This window comes from Athene noctua, chromosome 1, assembly GCF_965140245.1.
Source record: "Athene noctua chromosome 1, bAthNoc1.hap1.1, whole genome shotgun sequence".
Taxonomy (NCBI): Eukaryota; Metazoa; Chordata; class Aves; order Strigiformes; family Strigidae; genus Athene; species Athene noctua.
The window spans coordinates 120,961,969-120,989,623 of NC_134037.1; positions in this window are offsets into that span (position 1 = coordinate 120,961,969).

Consider the following 27,655-nt stretch of genomic DNA (forward strand, 5'->3'; position numbering starts at 1 on the left):
AGACTCAGATATTTTGACTCGGAAGCTAGTGCCTCTGATATAAAATCATTCTTCTTCTCTACATCTGGTAGCAGTTTGCATTCACGTTTCCCAGCTCGGGCCATCAAAAATATGCCCATGCTTAGGACAGGAGGTGAAGAATAATTTAGGTAATTGAAACTGCAGCAGGAATGTGGTTCTGTCAGAGGGCTGTTGCCTGACCTGGAATTTAACCAGACAAGTAGGGCTTGGGGAAACTACGCGCCAGCTCTCGCCTTTCAGGTGCACTGAAGGCAGTTAGTTTCTCTGGTAGAAGGGGGATAAATAGTTGAGCTTATGTGTCTGTTGAAAAGGAAGCCATATTGCTGAGAATGAAAGCAGGAGACTTGCCAAACACTTGCCTTGTTATCCACATGACTGTTTATCAGTTATAACTAGAGCTGAGCCAATAATTCTTAATGGGTAATTCATATGATGAATATCTCCCCCTTACACTGTGTTTGAATGGTGTATGAACCAGCCATTACTTTCAAATATTTATTTACTAGTCACAGTTATTTGTTTAATACTGTGAATAATTCATGGTTTGTGGAATGTTTTCAGGCAGTTCTCTGAAAGTAGCCAATACCCAGCCTATTTTCATTGGGCAGAGAAGTAAATGTCTCCTTTTTCTGATTACGCCAGTGTTAACTGAGGAGAACTTGAAGTCAAAAGGCTGGATACTTCACTGATGTAATTTGGCATCGCTCTGTTTTTTTCAATTGATTTCAAATGGCCAGTGTTAATTCACACTAACTTACTAGATGGTCCTGAAGAGAAGACTTGTATGAAGGAAGAATGATTCCCACACCATATTGTCCCAGGACTGGCTAAATGTACTGCATTTTATAGTCACATCTTTTTGTTAAAATTCTCATATGTATACATTCAAAATTTACCTTTAAAAATATCATTTAAAATTAATATCTCAGTTGCTTATTAATGAGTAGCTTAGCAGTAAATTATGTTTGTGTGATTGTACGCACAAAGTGACAATTTTTGCAGAAATAGTCCGAGCTCAGTTTTTATTTGTAGGGCGGGAGGGGAAATTGTTTTGAGGACAAATCTGTGGCTTGTGTTGAGGTTAACCTGAAAAACTTCCTTGTTCAGTGAGCAGGACTTTTCAGTTCCAGTATTACTTCTACCATTACAAAATCTTCCCTTATATAAGTCTCACTGACGTCAGTGGAGCTTTGCCACTTGTATTTGCCTTATCAGATTTCCAATCCTTAAAGCTATTTTAGAGGACATTTTTAACTACAGTCTCTGTGGTACCCAGCTAATGATGGGAAAAGTAGAGCAGGGGACTGTGTTGGATTGTGTCTCTGGGATTCTCGCACCAGTTGTCCATGGTCTCCAAGGGTTGTATGTCAGAAGGGCTTTTGCAAGGCACTTCATGCCTTGTCTGCATCCTGTATCTGTCCCTCTCTGTCCTAGTTCCCTTCATTACAATAGCAAATTATACGTAGTGATACCACCAAGAGAAACAGGGAGAGCTTAATGACCTGGTCCCTAAAAGTACATTTCTAAGTAGTTTTCATTTCCCTATTTCCAGAGCCACATGTCAGGCTTGCGCTCGACACTGCTGTGGATTTCCCAGGTGATTCTCCATATCTGTGTTCCTCTTCAGTATTTCTTGTCTATCTATACAGCAAAATATTAAATGCTGCCACTCAGATTGCCACAGTAATGTGGCTGTGGTCATGGCCACAGGATTCCTGTGTTCATAGCCAACTGTTAATAGCGCTTCATAGGGAAAAGTCTTGTGCTTTTCTTTCTTCTCTTTCCTTCTTGCTTTTTGATGCTTCTGCTCCACTGATGATAGAGCTGCTAGAAATACAAAAGCATAAAGAAAAAAATAACATTTTAGAGAGATCTGATGCTTTTTTTGGCCCGAAGTAGCACAACCGATTTGAATGTTAAAGAATCTACTCAGACTAAATATCCAGGTGCGTGTCATTGCTCACTACACGTAATTTACTAATGAGTGGATTCAGACGAACAAACTGAGGATCCAGCATGCCCTCTGGCTGCCTATAAAAACGACGAAAGATAATGAAGTGGTGTGAATCAAGGCCTTTCTGTAGCAGCGAGGCATGAAAAAACTGGAGCACTACAGCTTTTGCTGTTAGGCACCAAATATTATCCCAACAGTTCTGTAACCAACCGTGAGGCAAACTGGCGTCACAAACCGTATTAGATTCATGCAGTTGTCTGTTCAATATTTTTCATGTCTCAGGTTTCATGTTCCTGGATGTCAATGAAAGTTTCCCTTGTGAAATTTGTATACGTTTGGTTTTCGACTGTGTCCTGGTTCAGCTAGGATAGAGTTAAGTTTCCCCAGCAGAGAGGGGGAAGGGATCTCCAGCTGGGTTATTAATACCATGCTGATGTCAGGTCCAGTGCAGGATCGAGGGAACTTTTTTTCCTTTGCGTCTTTGGTGGCAGGGAGCATCGTGAGCGAGCTGTCTGTAACCATTGCGGTATTTCTCTGTATATCTTTTGTCTTGTTTACTGTTATTACTGTTTATTGTTGTTATCATTGCTACTGTTGTTGTTCAGATTGCTTATTACACTGTTGTATTAAATTTCTTCTTATTTTAACCCGGGGTTTGTGCCCTACTTCTGTCCGAGGGTGGTGGAGGGACAATGGCAACGTGGTATCCGGTCCCGGCAGGGCTTAAAACCATCGTAGCCTTTTTGGCACACCAACGTGGGGCACAAGAGAGTTGAAATGAGAATCAAAAAGGGACAGACCCTGACCAGAGTGTGATAGAGCAATCTGTTGGGTGTAATTTTTCTGTTTCTATTTGTACTGTTTGATAAGAAAATGTTTGCAATGCTGGCCACTTGCTTGCGTGGTGGGGCTGGATTATTCCTTATATCCACTGTGTGTTCCCAGTGCTGGTGTTTGTTAAAGGTGGAAAATGTGTAAAGGGGATTGTTTTGTCATACTGGCTACTGACTGCTTATAATGCCTTTGTATCGCAGTTTGTGGGGACGGGCCGGTACCTGTTTGCTGCCTGGGCTTTGTTAGGGGTCTCACCCCCTCTATGGGTGAGCCAGGGGAAGAGATCCTCTCGGTTTTTGAGAGTTTCAATTATCCTTGGAGCCTGCAGACCAGTGTGATTGTGGCACAATGCTTTCTGAATGCCTGCCTGATTTTGGTTTTGGCCAGGTGGCACTTCTCTAACAATAGCAGTGCCCGGAAACCTGCCCCGAGGTCAGATGATAGTGAGTGGCAAGGGGTGTGGGAAAAGATGGGCAAAGGCCTGAGTTGGTGGTCACCTCCAATGCTTTGGAATTTCACTCCCGAACAAATGCAGAGCCCTGAGAAGCTGATGGAGTGCTTAGAAAGGGTGTGTTACCAAGCTGGCAAAACCCAGGAGACGCAACTCGCTGCAATGTGTTGGGGACTTGCCCATGCATACCGTGTCCTCTTTAATACCACCTGCTGCCCTCAAGGGGGAGAAAGGGCTACCGAACCTGAGAGTGAAGTTCCTGGTACAGTACCTGGGCTGGGGGAACAGGCGGAGCCATTATCAGTTGCCTCCACCAGCACAGCAGCTGAACCAGAGAGCCAACCAGTGCCAGTATCAGTCGCCCCGATACAGAAAACAAAATACACCAGAAAGTCAGTTCGCAAAGTGGGGGATGGGGATGAGCCAGGCCCAGCACGGGAACAGGAGGAAAGGCCAGTGGTGATCGTCCGATCTCTATCCCCGACTGAGCCGCAAGATATGCGGAGAGATTTCGGCCGCCTGGGAGGCGAGCAGATTTGCACCTGGCTGCTCCGATGCTGGGACAATGGAGGCAGTGCATTTGAAATGGAGGGGAGAAAGGCCAAGCAGCTGGGATCTTTGGCCAAGGATGCTGGCATTGATAGGGAAACAGGGAAGCAGACTCAAACCCTCAGCCTTTGGAAGCGACTCCTGCTCAGTGTAAGGGAGTGGTACCCCTACAAGGATGATATCCTATATCAGCTAAGCAAATGGACCAACGCTGAGAAGGGCATCCAGAACCTCAGGGAACTGGCTGTGTTTGATATGATCTGTGGTGATGTGAATGATGAGCAGTCACCCATGGACCCAGATCAGGCCCCTTGCACACTCCTGATGTGGTGAAAGTTCCTGAAGAGCGCACCAGAAGCGCACTCAAAAGCATTGGCAATAGTGTCCTGGTGGACAGACACCCACACTCTAACAGTGGATGGAGTGGTTGGCAATGGTGGAAGTAACCACTGGATGGCGGGAAACTTACCCAGCGCCCCACGCCACTGCCCAGAACACCATCCTGGGCCTTGAAACCCAAGTCCTGTGGCGACATGGCACCCTAGAGAGAATTGAGTCAGACAACGGGACCCACTTCCGAAACAACCTCATAAATGCCTGGGCAGAAGAACACGGCATCGAGTGGGTCTACCATATCCCCTACCACGCACCAGCCTCTGGGAAGATCGAGCGCTACAATGGATTGTTAAAAACCACATTGAAAGCACTGGGAGGTGGGACCTTCAAAGACTGGGACATGCATCTAGCCAAGGCCACCTGGCTAGTCAACACAAGAGGATCTGCCAGTTGAGCTAGCCCGGCTCAGTCAAAACCTCCATGTGCTGTAGATGGGGATAAAGTCCCTGTGGTGCGCATGAGGAATATGTTGGGAAAAATGGTCTGGTTTAGTCCTGCGCCAGGCAAAGGTAAAGGCAAACCCATCCACAGGATTGCTTTTGCCCAAGGACCTTGGTGTACCTGGTGGGTGATGCAGGACAATGGAGAGGTCTGATGCGTACCACAGGGGGACTTGATTCTGGGTGAGAACATGCCATGAATTATGCTGTACCTTTGTAAATTGTTATTTTGTTATTGCTAACTGCTAAATGGCAGCTGGACATGATGCAGATGGTATAGAAGAAGGGGTGGATTATGTCCTGGTTCAGCTAGGATAGGGTTAAGTTTCCCCAGCAGAGAGGGGGAAGGGATCTCCAGCTGAGTTATTAATACCAGGCTGATGTCAGGTCCGGCACGGCAGTGCGGGAAGTTTCTTTCCTTTGTGGCTTTGGTCGCGGGAAGCACGGTGCTGTCTGTATCCATTGCGGTATTTCTCTGTTTACTGTTATTACTGTTTATTGTTGTTATCATTGCTACTGTTGTTGTTCAGATTGTTTATTACACTGTTGTATTAAATTTCTTCTTATTTTAACCCGGGGTTTGTGCCCTACTTGTGTCTGAAGGTGGGGGAGGGACAATGGCAATGTGGTCTCCGGTCCCGGCAGGGCCTAAACCAACACAGACTGTGCAAAGGTAAGCGTGATTCTCAGAAAGGCACAGCTACTGACCTTTCTTTAATTACAAGCAAGTGCAGGGGGTTGATGGATATTGCCATATTGTTGGTCTCTTCTGTTGAGTGAACATTACTGAACGGCCTTCCGAAAAACAGTGGTGTCTTTGTGCTGCAAGCTGCAGTTCACTAGGAACACACCTGATTACACCAAGCTCTTTTTAAGCAGAGCCCTGCACAGTGTCAAAGGAAAATGTTTTATTTTAAGTGTAGGGAAGAGCAGATGCACAAAAGAAAGGTCAAAGAAGAAGAGAACGAATTGACCTGCTAAAACAGAGCTTCTTTGGGAATTTTTAGCAGAAAACGTCTTTGTCTTCCAACCACTGTGATGGTGCAACATCAGAAAGAACTGCTGTGTCCTGAAAGATATGATACCTTTTTGTGTAAACTCCTTCCAGCCAGTTCAAAGGCAGTAGTTCTTCTTCAGCCATGTAGTGTCATTACAGCTGTTTCCTGGGCTGTGATTCAGGGCTCAGTCCTGCAAACACTTGTTTTCCCATTTGTATTTGTTTTTGTGTGACTCTCACTTCCTGAAGCACAGTTCTCAGAGATGCAGGCTTGTAAAATTGTCCCTATTGACAGAAGGAGTGACAGAGACGAAGAGCACACACACACCGCACAGGGGAGCTGGCTGCCCATGTGTTGGTGTAGCCACACAGTGCAGCGCTGTCTAGGGACACTCCTGCTGGTCTGGTGCAGACCTAAATCGGGGTTGTATTATGCTGGGCTACTTCAGCAGGATAAAATAACCCAGGCATAGTGGCATACTGACTTGGTTATACTGCTGCGGCTCTCTATCTGTAGCTATCTCAGGAGATTTTAGCTCAGGTGTTTGTGTAGTTGAGAATGGTCAGTGTTAGATTTATGGTTGGACTAGATGATCTTCAAGGTCTTTTCCAACCTAGATGATTCTGTGAAATCTCTGACACATCGGATGCTCGGCAGCACATGTGTATCCCTGGACTCTCATCCATGCCCAGCAAGGAGATGCCTCTAAGAGGGGGACGGGCATTAGCAATTTTATTTGAGATCAGCAGCTTCTGAAATGAGTCTCCCGGTGACCTTTACTTAACTGCACATTTATGTCACAGAGGAACTGGATTCCTCTGGGATGGCAGTAAGCTGATGGATGTGCTTCAGGACTGAACAAGGCACGGGACAGCTTGTACTGCTTGCTACTGCCACTAGACTCCAGCTAGTCTGAAGTGAAGCATGTACAGAATGGAAATGTACAGTGCCAATGTCAGGTCCTCGGCACCCATTTTTTTCCTCTGTGTATCTGTTCCTCTTGTTCTGCACTGCTCACATTGTAGATGCAGTCTGAGATTCCGCAAGTCCCATCTCAGTCCACTGACCACCCTTCTTCCCCTTCCCTGGGCTGTACTATTCAGGCTATTTTCATTAGGTATGTCAGACTCTGGGAAATCAGGTTTACTTCAGTAAGACTCTCCATATGCTTACAGTGATTTCTGAATAAGTACTGGTGGGTCAGATCAGGCAGCACAAACCCTAGATCTCTTGTACAGTTGCAAAGCTGAAAGGTGTGTAAGGGGCAAAGGGTGAATTTCTTTCTTTCTCCCCTTGTTGTATGGTATCTGATCACATCTCATGATAGTCCCCTTCCCCTTACCTGCACTCATATAATTACCAAACACTGCTCTTCTGTGCTGCCTCTGGAGACTGTCACTGTTGAAGCATGTAGTTTAACTCTCCTATTGACCCTCTGGGGGAAAGATAGGAAGAAACACTGAAATTAAACGTAGGTGGGGTAGCAGTGATAATTATGTTGGATCATAACTTCCACTGATCTAATTAATGCCACCTAAGTTGTGGCTTGTGCAACTGCCTTGATTTATTGGTTATATCCACAGCTCGCAGAATGACGTTTTTGCAGAAGGCCCGTGGCTCTGATACATGGAGCGATAGAAGTCATATTTCATGAACATCATGCACTGTAGTTACAATATGTGTAACAGTTTGAAAAGTGCCTGTTCTGTGATGCTCTTTAGAGGTACTGTAAATTTGCGATCCAGATTGGATTAAGCCCAATTAATTTCTTTCCAACCTAAATCCCTTCGTGTGGCTCTTAAAATTACATTTTCCTATTGAATCTACTATAACAAGCTCTAGGTGTTCCCAGCATTAAGTGACAGTAAAAGATGACTCTCACCTAAGTTCCAGTTTATGTATTTGTTTTATTACTCAGGATATGTCTGGATTTTACAGCTGAGTATGTTAGGAATTTAGTTACAAGTTGAAACCACTTTATAATGCGTGGCTATAAAGATCAAAGGTTGCAAAACCAACATTGGAGAGCCAGGTCCTGCTCTTCCAAGGCTCATCAATCATGACTTAGTTCTGGCCCATCTCACATAATTTTCCACCATGTGCTGTCATTCGGACAAATGTTTACCCATAGCAGTAGACCAGAGACTCCCACAACTCTTACACTAAGTATTGCCATCGCTTTCTGACAGCACTTCTCTTTTTCTGTTTACCTGGTATATCTTTTTCCTCCTCAGTTTTTTTCTTTACCTCACAGATGATAATTTGAGGTATGTGGCTTCTGCTAGTGGCACACTGGGAGTTCTCCTTTCTTCCAGGAGAACAAAAATCAAGATTAATGTAACATCAAGAAAAAGATCTTCCTTGGTTCCCCCAAGGTGTCTGCTGAAGATCATTACATTTTTACTTGCTGAAGTTCTGTAACTCTCTGCCAGTCCATGAAGCAGAAATAAGGCAGGAGAAGCCAAAATAATGGCTTTATTCAGCAAGTCTGACCATACACTCCTATCAGGTAGGTCACTGAAGGAAGACTCGAAGTGAACCAGACTCTTTGCACCGCTGCCATCAGTCTGCTCTATGGCACTGGGCAAGTCACTTTAGTTTTAGTGTCCCTTCTTTGTTTCTCTTTTAACTGTGAGCCCCTCAAGTAAAGGGCAGCCTTTTGCATAATGGGGCACCCACAAGCCACAGTCTTAGGAGTCTTCTTGATGCCACTGTAGTAGAAAAAATTATCTTTGTGCAATTCGTTATCCTAACTTGGCTAGAGAAAACTTGGAATGCCTATTATGAGTTTTGTTATGAAAGATTCCTTGTTGGCAGCCACAAGAACAACTGGTAGGCACTGGGATCACTGGCAATTCTGGTTTTTTAGGTCTTCCTCAATTTTTTTGCAAGATATTAATTGCATCAAAAAGTACCAAAAAAAATATTTTGTCTCAAATAACAGGTATTGTGCAATCTGAAACAAAATATGTAATCTATTAGTTTTTTAAACTTTAAAATTTATTTATTTCAAAAAAGTGAATTTATAAGTAAAGCAACTTTCTGAATGGAGAAATTCAAACTTTTCTCCAGAAATATCTAAATTAAATATTTAAATAAAAATGAGCATCTGTATATTAGATTTAGCATCAAAATGTAACAGCTGTTAACTTTAGGTTTTGGTTTTGCCTACTTTGGTGACAGAGTTTGAGAAGGTCAGCAGCATAAAAGTCATGTTAGGTTTTTTGAGACCTGAAAGCTTTCCCTGCTTCTGTTCCTGAAGGAACTTCTTGTGGAACTCTAAGGAGTAGATTGAGTTTATAGTCAGTTGTCATTTAAGTTACAGGGTTAGAAATGAGAATTAATCCAAACGGCTGTTCAGATAACTCATTTGTTTCCTTTCTGAAATGTCTGTTTCTGTAGAACCAGCTTCAGTTTTCTCACCCCATGCTGTCCATTGCTTGTAAAGATTGCTAGGAAGAATAATGATTAATGTAATTGGTTTGTTATTGTGGCTGTCACTGTCATGGCTGGAGGGTCAGATGCATATTTAACAATGAAAGTCCAGATTTTCAGTAATGATTGGTGAGTCTAGGTACTTGGGTTTTTTTCACTGTCTTGTCTTTGGGTATGTGAAAGAAGCTCAAAGCATTAAGCCTTAATTTTTTAAGGTGCCTGAGAAAAGTTGCAGCCAGGACTGTTTCCTGTTCTACTTTATGCCTTTGAGGGTGCAAGAAAGTTGCATCAAAAGAGAAAACAGCAAAAAATTAAACAGGGAAGCATGGTTGCATTATCATTCCGAAGAAGCATTTTTATGCAAATGCATGTAACAGTTAAAATAAAGCTCATGTTATGTTGCCTTTGACTTTTGTAACTGTTGGGGTGTGACAGGATTTAAACTTTTCATGGCATGCCAAAAATATTTCTTAACATAAAGTTACTTTGACTAGCTAATGTAATTATGCCCATTACTCACAGGGATTCTACTTTGTCCTGTACTTTGTCTTATTAATGTATTTACTACTAGCGGGAGCTGGGGCCAGTGTTGATACCAGCATTCAGATGTTTCTTGCTGCTGCTCTTCACTCCCAAAGAGTCTACTGGAGGTTTTGTGGCAGAGGAGGATAGACGTCTGGCTCACTTGAGGGCTGGGAATGACAGGAGCTTCCAGGGTGGGGTAAAGATGGAGGGAGAGTTAGGATTGGAGGTGGCGGCTGCTGCAGAACTGAGGCAAAGGCTGGGAGAATTGTGCTGGGTGAAACCCCTGTGGAGCCATGAGCTGTGTCCCCAGCTGGAAGGAGCTCTGTGGATAAAATGAATCGACACTGGCTGGGGCTGCTGAGTTGGCTTGAGTGGGAAGCAGCTTTGTGCTGGTCCTCAGGCGTAAAGTTATGGTGAGGCCTCGAACTGGTGCTGGGATAAGTTTATGTTTGGCAGCAGCGGGCTCCTCTGCCTGGATTTGGGTTAGAATTTGGTTGTTTGGCTGATTTCCTTGAGTATTGGGGTGTATAGCACTGGGTGGGATTTTTAAAGACACTTGGCTAAACATCCTTTAACTTGCAAGAGGGCAAAGTTATTTCTCCCCATTGGTCCCCATAACTTCTGAGGCACCTGTTTTTGCTGTCCTCTCAAGGCAGAGCCCAGATGTCCAAGATACACATCCCCTGTGAGCACAGGACCTTGTGGGTGCACCTCTCCCTGCCCTTCTGGGCAGGGGTATGGGCAGATGCAAAGACCTAGAGCTGCAAGTTGATTTAATCTGTACCTGCCTCTGTAACTACACCGGGCTTCCTCTGACCCAAATTACCTAACGCAGCTGGTATTTCCTTCCTCATATTCCTTCCCTTACATCTATGCATCTCACCTGCTATAGTTTAACTGGCTACAGTGGGGGAGTTGGGAAAACTGTGTGCTAACGCTGTGCCCACCTCTGCCCTTCTCCCTGCCTGGCTTAGAGAGACACTGTGTAAATGGAATTTTTAACATCAAAAGTTTCAATTACAGCAGGAAATGTCAGGCCGACAGAGTGCGACTGTTCCAGGTTTCCCATAAGGAATACTCCCACCCCTACTATTTACCCATATGGAAAAAACAACCTCTGATGGTATTTTTTTAAGTTCTCAGGTAAACGGAGCTGAATGGTATCATCACATACACAGCAGGCTTTCTACAGGAGATGAAAAAGTGTAAATCATAGCTCAGGGTCCAGAGCCTTTACAGTGCCTTTTTCATGAAACGAAATCCCGGGATACAGGCTAAGTGGGATGGGGGCTTTTGAGAGGCAGCTTAACCTCTAGCAAGTTAGTAGTCTTGGGGAAGGAGAAACAGAATGGAAATGTTGATCTCAGAGCTGGAGATCGTATGGAAAGCAGCATACAGAGTGACACATAACGCTGGAGAACGTGGGTTACAGCACACCCTTACTGGGATGCTTTCTAGGGGACGTTAGTGCAATGACCAGCAGAGCCGTGCACCTTCAAGAAGCCTGTCTCTTTCCTCTTGGTACTGTCTCTGAAGTAGCTGAGATAGGAATAAGGTCTTCCCTTCACCTTGTCCTCTAGAGGCTGAACGAATCTAATTCTTGCAGCCTCTCCTTGGTCATCATGAGCTCCAGCTCCTGATCATCTGGGTTGCTCTCTCAATTCATGCAGAAAATGTATCCCCAAAATGTCTTGCACGTCACTAGGCAGTATCAAGCTCATCTCTTATTGGAAGAAATATAAGACTTTTACCATGGCCTCAGAGATCTCCAGTGGTCTTGGGGCTTGCTTCATACTACAGAGCCACCACTGAGATGGATGATACAGCCACTTAATTCACTGCTAATGCTGCAGGGACTCCATCATTTGCCTCAAGCAGGAACAAGTCATGCTTTTAATGACAGTGTTCAACCTGTGTCTTGGACATACTGGTTCCTGAAATCGCAACTGGGGCTTTCAAAAAAGCCTGGAGAACTTCAGTGGTCAAATTAAATCAGTAAATGTGGTAAGCAATTTGGCACTTAAGTCGCCTGGCTCTTCAGGATCCCAAAATCAGGCTCAGTCAGCATATTGTCCAGCAGAAGAATTGTTGCTGTTGAGTTTTCAGAAGCATTTAAGTTCTGCAGCCTGCTCAGCAAATTGCTTCCTCATGGAAAGTGTCTCTCTTCATCTGCTGTATGTATAGGTTGGCACTTATTTACAGGAGGGGAGTTTTGCGTGAAGTCAGTTGGTAATGTCACAGGAAGTGTCCTTGTGTTTCTCTGCAGAACAGCCCAAGATCACAGCACAGTACAATATAGTTTTGCAGATATGGTGGTACAGTGCTTCTGGTTAGGGCAAGTGGGAACACAAGAATTTAATTTAATAGAAAATGGTGAGGTTTTGAAATGTGTTTTTATTCCATAGGAAGATGAAAGCAAGGCCTCTTGAAAAATGTTTCATGAAATGAAACTGAAAGGGAAGGAGAACTTTTTAAAAATAGCTATTAGCTTGCTGCTTAAGGAATTCACTTGGGCAGAGGGAGCTGTGCATTGAACTTGCTGCCCTCTATCACACAGAGCAGGAATTTTTACCTACAATCCCATGTGTGAGCCTGAGTGGGAGCGAAGAAAGCTCTGTCCTCAGCAGGAATCAGGGACGTTTGGGATGGGTTGTATTTGCAGCACTACTTGGGGAGATGGAAAGGGAACAGCGCTGCGTGTCAGCAAACAGATCCAGCCAGGGGTTCACCCATGGGCACTATCCTCAGCAGCTCCACTCAGCTCTGGCTCACATGGCACTGAGAGGACCCTCTAATAAACAGAAGAGCAGGCTGAAGAGCATGAGATAGGGTGGAAGAAGGCATCCTCTAAAATCTTTATCTCTGAATACAAGTTTAATAGATGTCAAGGGTCTTTTTTTTCTCTTTTTTTTTTTGAGATGCTTATTAGCTATGGAAAAAAATGTAGCACTATTCCCCATGATGTAAATCTGTATAGAATTAAATTGTTAGGAGAAATTTGCAACTTGTGTAAATGGGCATAGCCCTTTGAAGTCAGTGGAATCACACCAAATTATATCATCTAAGGATATAACCCATCATTTTTAATGGTATCATTCTTCCATATAAGAAAAGTCAAGGAAATGGGGGTACATGAGAGAGAAAATGAAGAAAAAAACACAGCACAGGATTTACAAAATCCTGTCCATCACTTTTCTCAGCCTCTGCATGGAAAACATCTGCATGTTACAAAACACTTTGATGTCTACCATACAAACTCTGGGCTCTCCTATCCACTGAATGGTACATTCACAGGGCATTGCTTCTCTGATGTCAGCTGCTCTCGCTGGGAATAGGCAAGCTGAATATTGCTCTGAGCAGCTGAACATACACCACCTGCTGATTCCAGTGAGTTCATTCCGCTTGTCTGCAAATATAAAATATTGAAAGGGTCACAATTATTGTTCCTTTGGAGATATTAATGTTTAGAAGCTGCCTCTAATGACTGATGTATAGTAGTAGAGCGTGATCTTTCCATGGAAAGTTGATGGCTACTACAAGATAAACCTTGTGTGGGTAAAATAAATAATGTCATTCTCTTAGGAGCCAATGCATGATGTTTGGTTAACCAGTGGTGCCAAATCCAATGGGAATATACCTGTAATTATACCAGGGAACCATGTAGCTTTCTAAGTTCAGAAATCTGCTGGGTGAAACACTGACCAGTAATGCAGGAGACCAGCAGAGATGTTTGCAAAGGTCCCTGTTGGGGCTTTATGTCTACATGTAAGAACTTGGCTAACCAGTTCTGCTTCAAGCCTTTGTGCTAGAGCAGCACTGCCTGTGCACACGTGGCAGTCTTCATGTTCGTGTTGCTTACTAGAGATGTAGGAACAGCAGCAGGTCCTAGGGTCAGTCATAAAAAGCAGCTTAGCACAAGGCAAAATAGGTGGGCAAGGAGCAAAGAATGCACACATGGCCCGTTGTGTATGTAAAACAACTACACTTTTAATTTGTTGCAGCAACTCAGCATCTGACCACTCACTTGGGATGGGATTCCTCTGGCTGTACGTGGACGTGTATAGCTGATCTAGAGCTGAATGGTCTTTGCAGCTGTCAGGGAGCGATACTGATCTCATCCTAAGGGAGGTATCTGCTGTAGGCCAGGTGATTTACTCCCCAGAAGTGCCTACTCACTCCATTAACTCTGGTGGGAGGTGAATGTGGCTGAGCAGATGTAGATACCAACATTGTTGAGAGTTAGGTGAGAAAAAACCCATCCTTTGCTGCAAGGCAAGGGGTGATCAGGCTGGCTCCTAGGGAAAAACAGCAGGTCAGTGAGTAAAGGGTCACTCAGACATACCTGCTTGAAGCCCTGCCGACCCCTTTCCAGTCTAGCCCAGTAAGTAACAGAATTGTGCGTCTGGAGGACTGGTCCTGAAATACTCAGTTACCTTTTGCCAGCTGCCAAGCTAGTGCCAGGTGTGACATTGTTTCGATTGTTGTATTTGGAGACAGTTGTGTTGGAAAAGGCAAAGACAGCCTCTCGGTTGGGCTGGAAGTGGTCATCATTGGACAATTTGTGAAAAATCCTGTTCGCTGATCCCTGCCAAACCCCCATCCCTCCAGTGGAGCCAAATTTAGCAATGACATCAGTGACGATGTGCATTAAGTGTCATTAAAGCAACAGAGCTAGCACTATGGATGGACTTGTCCCAGAGGGAGAACGTTTCCCTTTGATCTGCTCTGCAGATCCTTTGCTCTCGATGTGTGGATCTGTATACCTCGCTTCTTCCCCACACTGACATCAGTGGAAACTCCACGTTTAGACAGGTGCAAAATATGCAGTACTTAGATGCGTCGCAGCGATAAGGGCTCTGAACTGCTAATCATGGAGGAAAATTCCCTGTCCTGCTCCTACCCTGCTGTTTGAATTTGTGTTACCTAGCAGGAGGGGATGATTCTGTGATGCGTCCTCTTCTGAGATCACTGAGTTTTCTGTATAGTGAGACTCGCCATACCAATATGACTCATTTAAAGGGTTCAATTAGTAATTTATGAAACAAATTAGCAAGATATTAAAGGCCTAGCGCAGTGACATGCTTCTGAAGTGATCTGTTGAAGGACTTATAATGCAAACTATCGTATCAGATAGGCTAATAATAAAGCAAAGTGGTTCATTCAAAAGAAAATAGTCATTCTGAGGTTACCATCCTCTGCCATAAATACAGCACTGTAGCAGAGCTGGCACTGTTTGATGTCAGTGAGCAAAGGCGAAGGGTGTTTTTATGGGAATAGCAATAGCTTGTAGGTTGCAATTAGGGATGTATGAGGCAGGGTCACTATTTTTGTGTAACTGAAATGCTGCAGAACTCTTAAGGCTGTATCTGGACTGCAGCTGGGCCAGAGGATCCCAGTGCAAGCTGATGTGGCTGTGCTAGCTTTAAATTCCAGATTTTGGGTGCCAGGTGCACTTATATCATCAGACAAAGGAATGCCCACATTGTCCAGCCGGCACGCCCACTGCTCTTTGCAAACCTTTTGGCCCACACTGAGAGCCCTCCTCAGCCTGAGTTTGGAGAAAGGCAACAGAGATATAAGAGGGGAGAAGTGCAGCTGATGCCCTGATACCCGTGGCCAAAGCTTTCCTTCCTTCAGGTTGCCTGATATAGACATGGGTGCAGTCTGGTGTGCACTTCAGTCCGAGACATTCCTCCATAAAGGTCCTGAGCTCAGCTCTTCTTCAGTGCAATATTGAGACTTTGAGGCCAAGCAGCAGGCAGGCTAGCAGCCAGAAATGTGGACAGAAAGCAGGTAAGTCACAGGGCTGGGCACACTTGAACTGTTTTGAATCCCACTCATTACACAGTGATGTAGAAATAGCCTTGGATTATATTTTAAAACTGTTTAGCCCTGACCCACATCCCAGTGAAGTCAATGAGATGTTTGCCAGTGACTTAAATGGGCTCTGGAACAGGCCTGCAATGTTACTGGTGCCTTCAAATACTTCCTTCACCTGTAGGATGAAAGTCCTTCTCCTGAGTCAATGGGCCTCCTTACTTCTTCCCCCCCCTCTCAGTTTCCATGGGCCCCTAGCATGGGAAACTCAGCCTTATTCATCTTTGTATTTCCATCTCTCTGAATCAGGCAGGTTCTGGGTATGTTCCACATAGAAGCCTGTTATCTTTTCAAATGGCAAAAAAGAGGGGATTTTTCCATAGTCACATAGTTTTTCCACAGAAATGTATTCATGAGAGTTAAACTTGCCCAAACTATGTTAATGTATGTGGTTGGCTTCTGTGCCAATTTTCATTGTGAATAAGACGCAAAATAAAAGGGCTCTTGTGTCTCCCTTTCCCCCTCCCTGAATCCCTCCCATAATTTTTGAGTTCATAAGCCGATTTTGTATGCGAATCAGATCAGGAGAGGAAAGGCAGGGGGATTACTTTTTCTTTTAAACTGTGCCTTTGCTTTAAACTACTGATAGACACATGAAAGTTAGGATTGAACCGAGAAGAGGTTAACACAATGGGGCTGGATCTTATACTTGGTGTTAACTGGGATAACTCCATTTGTCCTGAGTGAACCTTGCTGATTTACACCAAAGAAGGACTGAGCCATGGCTCATTAGGGGCTCTGTTCGTTGCTGCATTGTTATTCTAAGGCATTTTCATCTGACAAGAGAAATGGTGTCTCTTTTTAATACAGATGTTAGGACTTCAGCTTGACAGTCTCCTTCCAGAGCATGTACCGTGGGTTACCACAGCACACACAAAACATCAGTTGAGTTTAAGCAGCTCTGTTAGCCAGATGGCTATGAAACATTCATAATAGGAGCTGTAGCTATTATGAGCCATTTCTCTTTGGTGCATGTCCTGACAAGCTGCTGTTATTAAGTTTCAGTGTATTTCTGTTAATGTTACCTACCTATTTTCATTCCTGTATGCTGTCACACGGAGCTGGTTGGCGTGGTCTTGGGAACTGGGCTTCAAGGCTCCTCCCTGTGAAAGTTGCCAGCTCATTTATTTGTTTCTTTCCAGTGGTTCAAGCTGGTGCGTTATTCAGAAACTTCTGAAAGAGTGGGGTTGGGTAAACCTCTGATTCAGTTAATTTGAAAGCACCCTTGAAGTCCTCCTCCACATCTTGCCCTCCTGTGGCTCTGAAATAGGCTTGATGCGGCTAATTTGGAGCCTGTTTCTGAGGAATCATCAGTGTTTCTGCTGGAAATGTCCCTCAACTTGAAGGTCCCCGTCCCTTGTTGCAGAACTGTGATACTTCTAGTTTGGGTCCTGATGCTCCCTGGTCTTTGTTTCTCAGTCTTAGAGAACAGAAGTGCAGGAGGAGAGAGGGCAAACACAACATGAGTTGTGAGGTGTGAAGGTCAGGTGGCAAGAAGCTCACTTGTATTTTAACCTTATCCCAGGTTAAACATTACATCCCAGGTAACATTACTCTGCAGGGGCAATGGTTGCCAGTCCAAATTATGTTCTCCCGATGACTGCTCAGTTCTGCAAAGCCCGTTAACTTGCAAATGGTGTCAAGGACATGGGAGTCTCAAGGGAGCTTTGAGTTCTCGCTGCTTTTGATCCTGCCAGTGTTCTCTCCCTGTGTTTAGCAACAGAAAGAGCTGTGGTGCAGGAGCTGCTCTAGGCTGTTGGCCAGTGGTGTAACCCTTCTGGGATGGGTTACATTAGATGAGCTGGTTTGACTGTTATCTGTAGGCTCTCCTCAGCCCACCTTTGCCTTGTCGAAAAGCTGCTGATGCTGCTGCAGTTACACAAGTGTCTGCCCACAGACAACAGTGTAGACCATAAGCTGTCATCTCTATGGATGGAGCACACTTCTACGTGCCTGAGCCGAAAGGGCAGCGACAGCAATGTGTTAAGTGGTTACATGCAGCTGGAAATACTTGGTATCTAAGTGTCATTCCTGACAAGACATTCAATTTCTGGAGGTAATGTATACTATGTAGGATTAACGGATGGACTAAGGAAGCTCTTTATAGAACATACTTTCAGTAAACCAGTTCAGTTGGTTTGTCGGTTTATAGTGCTTATATGAACTGCCTGCATACTGAGACCTGTTTCTTTTTTATATGATAGTAGTCACTGTAGCATCCAAAAAAGTGGAATCTTGAGACTGGCTTTAGAAACCCTGAGATTTTGGCATGGAGAGCTGGGTGAAAGTCGCATTCTTGTTTTTGCGTCACAAGTCCCTGCATTCACAGAGGATAAAAACTGACTTTAAATCAGAGATGAGGTTCTTAGGTATGAAAATTATTTTAGTGAAAAGTCGCTATACATAGCACTACTCACTAGAAAATTGTAGGAGTTGGCAATTCTGGAGTAATTGGTTGAATCTGGCATTTGAAGAAATTATTCACAATACAAGGAGAGCCTTTTGTTCATGTTGCAGTGGAATATGTAGCAGACAGATCTAAATTACTCTTTGCAAATGTTTTGTTACAGGGGTGGGTGCAAGACCCTTACAGGATGGATGCCGCAAAAATAAGAGGGTACCCACAAGCTCTTTGGCCAGAGTAGCCTCCTGCAGTGTCCCCAGAATCCCTCTGTCACTTGACCACATGAATCAAGGTGCAGTCCCTGAATGGCAAGATCTCCTTTTGACAGATTTTGGCTCTCATTTTGGCTGTTGCTTTTTGGAGAGGAAGAGAGAGGAGAGAATGCACAGTAGTTGTTTTGTAACGGATGGCCTGAGATATTTCCATCCCCAGTTGCAATCTGCTTAGGTGGACCCATGTTCTCCTTTTGCAGCCGGTGAAAAGAAACAAAATGTCCGGCAGGCAACAACTAATTATTTCAAAAACTCCCTGCTCTCCTTTCAGGGAAATGCTTTTTGCCATGGTACAAGCCTACCCAGTCATGCAGACTTTCTTCTCTTGGCCTCGGCTCTAATCTCCACTGTTCCTGTCCTTTCTTGGGATAGGGCTTTCTTTCACGTCTCAGACATTTATATCAAGGGCAGCCAGGTATTCATCCAAAGGAACCAGTGTCTGAGGTTCCAACCAGACCCTGAGTTGTGCCCAGGAGAATGGCCCAGGGGATGTGCTCACCCACCCACCTCTGAGTGTTCAGGAGCTATGGCAAGGCTTCGGGTAGCATGTTTACGGTACATTTTCCAGCTGCAAGAGGAGAAGGGTTTTCTTTGCAGTTGTATGTAAATTGTTGTGGAAATGGAGAGTAATAATGTTCTTGTTTCAAGAATTGTCACGAATGCTTGGTTTTGGGGCCAACCGTTCAGCTCCTGTTATCTCTAGGAATCAAGATGTTTATCTGACTAAATGATTGCAGTGTGTCTCAGGTATTTGAAGGTGGTTCTTCCTATTTGTGGGGGAAAAAAAATAATTAAAAAATAATCAATCTTTGTTTCCCAAACTATCAAAAGCTTATTAGCCTCAGGCAGATCTTTTTATCTGCAAGGAATAAAGCAGCTATGTCCAGATCCTCAGCCAGTATAAATCAGTTTAATGCCCTTGGCCCATTATTTTTTCTCATGCAGTTTCTCTTGAGTGGGATTTAAGCATCTCCTTGTCTTCATGTGTCCAGTTTGAAGCTTAGCAGAACAACCATTAGCCCCAGCTCTGTTGGAGAGCTTGCACTGGCTGCCACCCTGGTCTCTAGTGCCTACAGTCGATGGAGTGAGGTTATGAGCCTTTTGTCAGGCAGCCAAGCAAGACAATTTCTTTGAAGGGTCAGTAGAGAAATGTGAGCTCAAAAAGTGAAGGAGAATGTAGTGGAGCTGAGTTCAGGTGACCCCAGAGAGCAGCAGCATGCATATGTGTGCCTCTCAGTTCATTGCAAGGGTGATGCAGTTTTATCTGATGTTCAGGCAGAACTTCACCCAGCAGCGGGTGCCCTGGGGGGGCTGCTGAGGGTTTAGGCTTCCTGTCTTCCCTGCTTCCTGGCTGAATTGAATGGTGCTCTGGCAAAGTGGAGTATGTCTCCAGAAAATCTGGTTGCCAAATGAAATTGGCAGTGTTTTCCTCCCGGAATAAATCCTACAACTTCCACTTGCAAATTGGTTAGATTGACTAAGGGACATAGAGCTGAAAATTATAATGTTCATAGAGACACAGAGACTCTTCTGCCAAGATTCGTGTCAAGAAGAGGATAAGAGCAGTAAAGGAGGACAGCTCCAACTCTTTTGGGGTTACTGGCAGAGCAGGGTTGTCTTCCCCTGCGGAGGGGACAGCAGTGGTAGCACCAGGCAAGGAGGTGAGGATGGGGTGCCCGACGACCATAGGTGCAGCAAGTGCTGGCAGCCCTGCCTGCACTCTGGGGTGCCCAGGAGGAAACCTGCCTGAATCACCCCAAATCCCTCTGGCACCTCCCAGCCCCACGGTGTCTCCTTGTGTCTCTCCCGAGCAGGACCCTTCCTTAAAGCCAGGGCAAACCCTCATGGATCCACAGGTGATTTCTTTGGGGATGGGGGTATCAAATCAAAGCAGGTTGGCCCTTCTGGCCGAGAAGCTCAGGTTACTGCAGTTCTCCCCCCCCTCTTTTTCCTTTTTTTTTTTTTTTTTTTTTTTAAGGGTGTGGTATATTTTGTAAGTTTTATGTTTATCAAGAAGTTGATTGTGTAAATAAAATTGCGGCCTTGTGTGCCAAATAGCTGGGTTATGATTTCCTGGAGGAGAGCCAAGGCGGTGTGTGGGAGCATGCCAGTGTTAATATGTTCACTTTGCTAAGAAATGTGGCATGTGTGAAGCAGCAGCAAGGGAGGATGCTCTTCCAGCCGTGGTGCTGGTTAACCCTTCCCTGGCAACATCATCTCCACACCGCTGCCAGGCTTCCCCCAGCAGTGGTTCACAAACAATTTGTGCATCCCCTGGCAGAAGGGGCTGAGGCTCTCATGGGCTTACCTGGAACCTGGCCAAATCAACATGGGACTTCATAATGCTCAGGATCCCACCCCCATTCCCCTCCCGTGGCAGGAGCCTGGTGTCTTCTTCAGCCAGCGTGTGAAGGCTGCAATGCACAAACCTCAAAGGGGCCTCTGAGAGAGGCCAGGTCAGGCACATGCCTGGGGATGCCAGGGCAGGGAAAAAGGCCTTGGGCTAAATGAGAATAAACTCCCCGACTGTAATGACTTTATTCCCTATTTACTACTAAGTGCTATCCAAAGTTTACCCTGTTTTTATCCTACAGAGCCAGCCAGAGTTTTTCTCCAGTGGCTGCTCAAATAGCGGCTGAATCACTGAATAACTTGAGAGTATTTTCTGCACGGGATGGTGCTGCAGAGGGGAAGCCTCATGTCACTGAAGGAAAGGGGAGGATTACTACCAGGCTTTGACAGCACCAGCATTATGCTCGGGTTGATTGCTTTGTTACTTTTTCCCTACAAATCATTCAGACCATGTCTCAGCGCAGCTCATACCTCCTTCCACTCATCCTTAGGTCATTACATTCTGGAAATATTTAAAACAAATGAATGCAGAAAATGTAACCTCTCGCTTTCCACCAAAAAGGAAGTAATGAGTTGACTACTTCTGCAGACAAAGCAAAAGTCCTGAGGATGCATGAAAGGACTTCATTTTGCCAAACAGCAGGGAGTAGAGTTAGCTGTGTTACAGTGAGGAGGGGATGGGGAGCCTGTGTGCGCAGGGAATTCTTGCAACTCAGACAAAAATAGTGACTTCCATTATTTACCTACCTAAGCCGGAAACCTGCTTGCATTTCAGGCATTTATTGTAATTCCTCACATAGCTGGGGATGATAAACCCCGCTAACTAGTCATTGCATGCCGATTGAAAATGATAGTTAATGTACACTGTCTACCCAAACAACTTTCTTCTTTAACCCTTTCAAACTTGCTAGGTTTGGGTTTTTTTTCAGATAATATTGCTGCTGATCAGCCTCACCTCAACCCTCCATCTTCATAAAATTGAGTTTAGTGGAACTCTTTGATCGCAGTCTAATCTATATGGGAGACTTCTCAGAGCAGTTCACACATCTAAGATACAATGACAGTTATGGCTCAAATTTCAAAGGAATCAAAAGGGGCCATTTGGCTGACTTCCACTAAATGTCACTGAAATTTGGATGCGTAACTCCTGTGTGTTCCTTGAGTAGGCTGGATGCTGTGGTTTGAGCCTGTTAATGATCCTGAGCCATAGCCTGTTGCACTTGGTGGAATTCTTTTCTTTGTGCACTGTTTTGTATTATCTAGACCCCAATGCCGAAGGGGTGAAAGGGCTTTGCTTTCAGGGGAGCGTATGGGAGAGGAAGCACTCACCTAAGGGTTGGAGTTTAGGCAAGGGGAGCTTACCTTTTCCATCTGTGCCTGTGCATGTATCCGTGTCTTCCTGCAGCCATCCTGTCTCACTGCAGCCCTCGTGGCTTCGCCGTGTGCAGGAGCGTGCTTGGCTGTCCTAGGCGCCGTGTCCCCCATGGGCTGTCCTCTAGGTGGTGTGTGGCATGTGCTGTCTGGGCTGGTGTGCCCGTGGGCTTTGTATGGCACGCTGAGCTCTAGACCTGAGGTCACTGCTGAAATGCCTGATGGAAACATTTACTCATTTCAATTCGTGGGGGAAGAAAGTTGTGCTCCTGCCAAAGCTATTTGCACCAGGATGGTGCATCACATGACTCCCAGCAGGCTGTTGTTCTGGGGATTTGGCAATGTCAAAGGTACAAGGTGCACACTGATGTTTGGTACCAGCGTTATATAAATGCTACTTGCGCAAGCCTAGCAGCTGATTTTACAAGACGTGGGGAAAGACGCATCTTTTTCCAAGGGCAGGATTTAGCCCTAACTGCAATATCTTCCCAGCCATGATACAATAACAATACTTAGCAGGCATGTAGTTCTTAACATCATCAAAGCGATGTACAAGCAGCAACTAATTAATTCTCACAACACCCCTGTGAGGCAAGTATTACTATCCCCATTTCACAGATGGGTATGATGTGACTTTGGAAGGTCAAGTGACTTGTCCAGAGCTAAACAGTCTGCAATAGAGCTCATTAGTTCCTGGCTCACAGCCACTGCTCAATGTACTTGCCCAGCCTATTACTGTATTTAGTTATGCAAATCCCCATGGAAATTAGAAGCCCAAAGCAACCCACAGATCTAAACATGGTGCCTGAGATCTAAATGCTGGATCCATTTTGTTTGAAATTGGTTCCGGAGACCGTGCAGTAATTTCACTGGATTTTGGATGGCAATGGAAAAAAACAGAGTGACTGTCATGCCTGGTAGCCTCCAAGAAAACTGGAGGTCATGAAGATGTGTGTTGGTGGCTGCCCAGCTTTACCATTGTTTGCACAGACTGTTTTGAGGCCTCCAAATAGTGCCAAGTTAGACAGGGTGTCTCTGAGATCACTAAAATGACAAAGAAAAGCTCAACCTCAGTTCCTGCAGGTGTATTGCAAGCAGCGAATGGAGATCACTCTGCCTAGTCCCTGGAAGACGTTTTGGCCACGAGGTTAAAGCTGGCTGAAGAGCCAATCCAGGAAAGCCAGCTCACTGCAGTGAACTGGGATCTAATTCAGGCATAAAGTTTTTTTTCAGTATTGGCGAGCTTTGCTCAAAAGCTGATGTTGTCCATGCAAACTGGCGCTATTTTGATGATTCAGAAAATAAGCCAAGCCCTGTTTGGCTTGCACAACCACAGCTTTTCTGGAAATTGCCAGGGATTTTGCGTGTGCAAGGAAAGGAAAAGATACTCACCATGTAACGTTGGATCAGGACTTGTTCTTGGCTCCATTTAATGGACTGACAAGTGCACTACTAGATTTCATGAAGGTGTCATCATGTCACTGGAAATTATTTACAGTAAGTCACCCTCCAGGAACTGGGTCACAACTTTTTCTTTCATGAGACTTGGCAGCGATCTCAAGGTTTACTAGAAGCTGAAGAGAGGATGCCTATGTGCATCGCCAAAACCAACTTAGATGCAAGGGGAACTGGGCCCTGTGCCACTGATCTGTGCGTGGCATGTCGGGCTCCGAGGGCGATGGGATGGGACTTTGCTGCTCTGCAGCTCCAGTGGTTGCTGCTGGTTGCCTTTTGCACTCTGAACAGGTGTAAATGACTACCCAGAGGCAAAGCACGGGAGAATCCGGGCCAGATCTGCAGCTAGTGTCAGCTAGTGCCTCAGCTTCAATGGGGCTGCATCAGTTTGCCTTAGGAAAGGGTGTAATGTGGGAAAGGGAGATAAGGGAACTCATGTTGTAGCACCCTATATCCTATATAATTGCTTAAATAAGAGCACAGCCCAAAACGGGTTTGCCAGATGCTGGGGTGGTGCAGAATCAATCCTGTGTTTTACGGGCAGGTTTATACACTCCAGTGGAGGAAGCCTGTGGCCAGGATGGGCTCGCTTCGTCAGCGCAGCTTGGGTACCAGCTGTTGGGAAGGACGTGGTCGTATAGATCTCAGCACAGAGACCATATAAGGAGGCTTTACATTCTGGTTCCTGGGCTGTGCTTGGGCCATGCCTCCATATCTCCTCTGCTCCTATGACCCATGGTAGCTGGAGTGAAGCCAGCGCAGGTCTGTGGGCTGGAGCAACAATCATACCTTTGTTTTGCTGGGCAGATGAATAGATAGATAACAACGAGTTAATGGATGGCAGCCCCTTCCCCCCACAGATGTCAGTCCTATCACTCACCTCCTCCCCCAGCAAAACGAGGCCTCAGGGACAGAGAAACAGTGCAAAGATTAAAACTAACCCGTTGCTTTGGAACTCCTCAGCGAAAGGGGCTGATAAGAGAGGGCTGAGATCAGGAATCAGATTTCAGGGGTAACAAATGAATAACCAGAAAACGGAAGGATGCCGAAAGGGTTATCAGAAGAGAGCGAGATGGTGAGCACGTCCCAACAGCTTCTCCTCTGAAAAAAAAGAGGAAAGGTGTTTCTCTCGTAGCAGCTACAGACACAAAGAGCTGTTCAGACCACTTTGCACCCACCAAGACCCTGCAAAGACAGAAGAGCGTCCCAGAGCTCTGGTGGAGGTTTGTAAGCTGTTAGTCAAGGGCTGTTTCCGTGCTGGCAGATTCCTGGGAGCTGTAAGCCCCACTGTTTTGTGCTCTCGCCGGGAAGCAATCAGCACTGGAAAGACTCGGGGAGTAGACAGGGCTCATGCAGCAGACTCTGGCTCAGGCTGGGCAATGTGGTTTCAATTTAGGAACTCTCCTCTAAAAAGCCTCCATAAAAGCAGCCTAAATATGTTTCTTACAATGTTCTTACAATGCAGAAGCATTGGGAAGTCTACCTCCACCTCTTGAGAGGAGTAAGATTCAGCACTGGAGGCTTCACAAAAGCCCTGCAAAGGTAAAGTTCACACCTCTGCAGACCTCACAAAAAAGTTGTCGGAGTCACTGTGTGATTCAAGTAGCGTATTTCCCCTGCTGAGACATGGGCCTTTCGTATATTCCTTGCACAGGGCAGATTATCAAGAGTCAGCACTACAGTGGGAGAGAGGCGTCAGGGAGCTTTTCCTCTTTTTGGGATGGTGAGGAAGGGGAAACCCACTTGATATCTGTCATGCTAGTGGAGATTGAAGGGGTTTTTTTAACTTGGAGGAGGAAGGCAGACAGCTATGGTGAGGTTGCAAGTGCACACTTAGCAGGTTTCTGCCTGTTATGGTCTGGACAAAGCTACAAAAGAGGCTAAAAACAAGCACAGAGGATCCTGGGGCCTTGTCCCTTCTGCCTAGCATAGGGTGACCTGGGCTGGTTTTGATTTTGTCTTTAGAAATAAAGGTAAGCCTGAGGAAAGGGAGGAGGAGAGATCTGCCTCTGAGAATTTGTTTTCCCATTCCCAGTGAGTGAGCCTGTCTATTTACTCAATTGGGCACGTAGTAGTTAATACAATTTTCTTGATAATAATAGTTTGGGGGCTCTGAAAAGCCAGCAGGTGGGAGCCAGATAAACCAGTTGTGAAAGTAAACATTGACAACTCCTCAGATGGCCCCAGCCATCTCCAGCAAGGCTGTGACAGCCTTGGCTGTGGGGCTGGAGACCTGTCTCCAGCTGCTCTCAGGACCACAGAGCTCCATTGAAGCAACACTAGAGCAACATCATCATTGTCAGCCTCAACGGGTGTCCTTTAGCTGCCCACCTGAGTGGTAAATAGGCTATGATTATGGTGTTTTCCTTCTTTTGAAAATCTGGATTTGGAGCCTGCATCAGTCCCCTGGTTTTGCACCTTTAGCATTGTTGTTTGCGAGTGTCTGTGGGCAGGCCCCAAGGCTAGCTGGGGTTGTTGCAAGGACAGGGCTTTTAAAAGCTGTACTGGGTACCCGGAGACTTGGGGAAGAGTTGGACTATTAGGCAATTTTCCTGGCAGCTACTATAAGAAACATTTTTAGGCCTGTCTTACATGAAAAATTGCCTTGATACAATTTTTTTTGTTAGGAAATAATTCTGTATTTTTTTCTTTTACCGCTGCTTATAGTGGGACAAGTCCTCATGTGAATGCAGTTATTTTGGTGTCAAACGGACTTATACCATACAACTTTTCTTTCTGGTGAGAGCTGTAGTGCTTTCACTATTCTAATATGCTCCAAGATGCACTACCTTTGTATGTAGATGAGATGTTAATGGCAGAGACTTCACTGCAGCACGGTGAGGGTGAGCAGGAAGGTAATTATAATATCGCTTGTTATTGTTCTTATATGATGCTACTGTGGCTATTTTCCATCCCAGCTGTGACTCCCAGCCTGCCCGGTCTTACTTTCCATTGCGGATTTTGGACCCACAGATTCAGGGATGCATGGCAAGATATCACAGAACGGCTCATTTTCCCCCGTGCCATGGCCATGCAGGTGCAGAGGCAGACCTGTGCTTGCAGATTTTGTCTATGCGTGAAGCCAGGGGTACTGTCCAGTTTTCTTTTCATAGCTGGTTTTCTAGAATGAAGGAAGGGCCTGACCCCAAACCTGGATTCTTAAAGCAGCAGATTTTTAAGGATACTTGAAACCTGAACCTGGTTTTCACCCTGAACCCTGTGAGCAGTGTTTGCACTTAGCATAAATCAGATCTGTACTATACAATCAGAAATCATGCAGCAGTTTTCAACTGCCCTGTACAAGCATCTTCCCTTTGCAGAATACAACCACCATGAACCTGACACTTCTCTGGAAGATCTGGGCTTCTCTGGGAAGATCTGGAAGCTCTGGAAGAGCTGATCTCAGTGTGCTTTTGGTGGCCTTTGTGGGTTTGCTGGCTGTGTGGCAGTACTGGCTGAGCCTTGCAGGTGAGCTCAGCTGTGTGGGGACCTTCCCTCACCATCAGGTGAACTGTGCTTCTAGGAATCCCAGACTAACAGATCGATTCCTCAAGTCCTTTCAGATGAGTTTTCCAAGCAGGGAAATCAAGGGTAGAAAACAAGATGTGCGACAGCTTTTCTTAGGCTGTGTGTTAATCCTCCCCAGCCGTTCTTGACAAGTTCTGCAAAATGCCTTCATAAAAGACATTTTCCCTGAGGTGAGAGTATTCTTGCAACCTGGAGAAGCAGAAATCTCAAGAGCTCAGTAGGTCCTACAAGGCACTGCCCACCTGATTGAGTAATAACAGAAACACTTAAACAATATCAAAAAGAAATAACTTTAGGGTTTCAGCCCATGTCCAGCAAAGATACCATCAGGGATCTTACACCTGAACAATCCTTATAATTGCATGTTTAGATCTTCTGTTATTCCTCAGGGAGATAACAAGAGATAATAGTACACATCCCATGAAGTATCTGGTAGGGCTATCAAACTTCTCGTCTCACTACCTCTGTGATGCTGGGTCACAAATCCTTTTGTTGTATGCATGTAGAAGAACTAGCATGTTGAAACCTGTTAGTACTACAATGACATTATTATTAGTATTACTCCTATTAACACCACTACTGCTACTAATATGTTAATGAGTCATATCATTAATAGATTAAGAATGAATTATGTACTGAGGTAATATGTGTTACACTTTGATTTCAAGTGAAGGCCATTTGCAAATGTCATGCATGCCTTACTGTGGGGAAGTGTTTCCCTGCTTAGGAACTCAGATGCTAGAGAAACATTTGACATTGCTCCTGTTTTCCTAGAAGTTTTCCACAGAATTTC